Source organism: Anser brachyrhynchus, assembly GCF_964034855.1.
Source record: "Anser brachyrhynchus genome assembly, chromosome: 6".
Lineage (NCBI taxonomy): Eukaryota > Metazoa > Chordata > Aves > Anseriformes > Anatidae > Anser > Anser brachyrhynchus.
The window spans coordinates 43597159-43599658 of NC_137700.1; the positions used below are offsets into that span (position 1 = coordinate 43597159).

General features: G+C 39.2%; 1 protein-coding gene and 1 long non-coding RNA gene across 7 annotated transcripts in view; one reads left to right on the plus strand and one right to left on the minus strand.

The window, feature by feature from the left end:
- LOC308196897 overlaps positions 1-1070 on the minus strand; it is an 11951-nt gene extending 10881 nt beyond the window's left edge. Inside the window, exon 1 of one of the 2 annotated variants that reach the window (XR_013952488.1) lies at positions 1-1070. This exon is cut by the window's left edge and continues 2195 nt beyond it. This is a non-coding gene — a long non-coding RNA (uncharacterized lncRNA). The other variant, XR_013952489.1, reaches the window with a different exon arrangement.
- The window catches only part of MGMT (O-6-methylguanine-DNA methyltransferase), a 183242-nt gene that overhangs the window by 146012 nt on the left and 34730 nt on the right, over positions 1-2500 (plus strand). The window lies entirely within an intron of this gene.

Genomic DNA, 2500 nt, shown 5'->3' on the forward strand with positions numbered 1-2500 from the left:
AAAAACCCTCTTTCGTGGCAGGCTGTGAGACATATGTAGTATTTTTCTGATACTGCAGATTTATGTAAAATAATTGGTCTGCTAGTTCAGGAAAATATGTACTTGTTAGACTTACTAACTTATTAAAATCCCTGCAATATTCTTTAGGCTCTTCAGAAAAGCAAATCGTTCTTTGAGAGGTGCTGGAGAAGGGTATTTTTGAACAACTGTGCTGTTTCCTCAGCCCCGTGTGCTTCTCACACCCCAAATAAGCCAGAATTTCTCTCTGCCTGTCGTAGGCTTTTCCTCTCTTGGCCCATTACGTCTTTCTGCAAGGACTTCCGCCAAACAAGGTGGTTACTTTAGGGCTGCTTATTAATTTAGCAAACTCTAGTCTCTGAAAAACCATCAGGGGTCACTGATAGGACTTCTCTGTGCTTGCTTCCAGGATGTCTGTTTAAATAATTTGAATCTCGGGAATTCAAATTGCAGTTCATTTAGCAGTGTACTGTGTACGATGGCAGTGTTATCAGTCAAGAGGCTAAGTAACTTCATGAAATCGCAGTTTATGTCTTCACAGTTGTTTTGCTGACTGCTTAAATGTGTGCTCCTTAAGAAAAAGAAAAAAGAGAAAAGAAAAAAAGCAGCGTAACTTTGAGGTTGAAGCCAGAAAATTCTAAGAATTAATTGCTGCTGCTTTCATATGTGCCTTGAAAAGATGTTGCATCATTTGTGAATTAGTGTTTGCAAAGTGCTATGTAAGTGTTTAGCTTCATACATTAGATATTTATAATTCAATAATAAATTAATACAAACTAAAAAAGAAAATCAGTACTTTGATACTGACTTAATTTGTATGTAGTAAGCAAATAGTTTCATTTTATTACAGTTAAGCAATTTAATGAATATTATTTTTAACTTGCCCATTTACAAAGAAACTTATAGAAATCTAAAGAAATTGCTATTCATACTTCACACAGACAACTGAAGATCTTATAATTTACTTTGTTCACATAATAGAGCACATTTGCATTACATATTTCAAAATTAAAATATATTAATTTTCTAGGGCAGGTTATCTTTGGTAACACAATCTTCACAAAGCAACTGAGGGTGCAGATTTCTTGATCCAGAGTCATTTGGGAGTGGTTATTTAGGGCCATGTTGAAAAATGAAACGGTAAAAACACCTCATCAGTGTAATTCTAAGTGGAATTATGGAGAAAAAGCAATTATGCTTGAAGCAGCAAAAACTGCAGGAGAGGCAGTGCACCCTGGCATACCTCCCCTTTTCACACCCGGGTCCTCTGCCACCAGCCTGCCTGGAGGAGGAGCACCAGAATGCCTGCTTTGACATAACCCCGTCGTGACAATATCCGTCATTGTGGGAGTGCTGTTGGTCGACAATTCTTAAGAAAGAAATCCATGACTGCATTCTTCAAAATAACCTGGTTTAGTGTCATCCTGTTTTGTGGCTGAGTACGGAGTTGTTCTGTGAAAATGCTTCCCGGGGCACCTGAGTGAGGTCCCTTGGGAAGTTCAGTGTTGCAGTCCACAATACAGCAGAGTCATTGGGAAAATATCTCTGCTTCTAAGACAATATAAGAAGTTTCAACTCGTAGAATCAGTTTTGCACCAGACGATATCAAAATTCACTGGTTTATCCCCATTTTACATCACAGGACCTTGTTTGGAGCCCTGAAATGATAAAAGGAAAATCCTGTAGGGCATGTATACGAAATTTAGAGCCTGCAGCTTCACATTTACTTTGTGGTGGTTCTAGGTCCTGTGTGTGTGTGAATGGAGGGCTTGGGCAATTGGAGCTCTTCGTTTAGGTTTGTCATTTGATTGCCCTGGAGACTGCCAGGCACGCTCAGAGCTTGGAGCCGCCCCGTTGTAGCCCCGGGTCACCAACAGCAGCAAATCAACTGTGAATGTGCAAGGCCCCGAATTTAAATCATCAAAACTTCAAAATTCGTTTGCCGTCCTTTGCTTTTTCAAATTTCAAGACCTTGAACGAAAGGTCAGGATGAGTTTGAACTGTTGATGTTAGCAAGGTTAATTTATAGGTATGAATTGGAAATCATGCTTTATCAACACGTGTGAGTAGTTGAATTCACGTTTTATTTTGAGTTCATTAATATCAGAATGACAATTCCAACACACCCGTAAATCTTCAGAAGTTTTTGCAGAACCTCCCTGCCTGTTGAAGTTTAACTACAACCAGATGGTCCTACCGACCCTTCCTCAATCCCACTGTAATTAGGAAACGGCATCTTCTGTGATTTATTTAAGAGCTGTGGACAGGTTTGTATGTCGTGTTACCAGGATGAGTCAGAAGAGCTGGATCATAGCAGCACATTGGAGGCTGTATTTTTGTAGTGTTACAACAATGCAGACCGAGGTAAATTAATATACTTTCTTTGTGTTTGTTTGTTTGTTTTTTTCTCCCATGGAAGAAAGAAGCAGCCTTCACAGTCCAGGCATCAGTCAAAGCACTTTTAATGGGCAATATAAAGAAT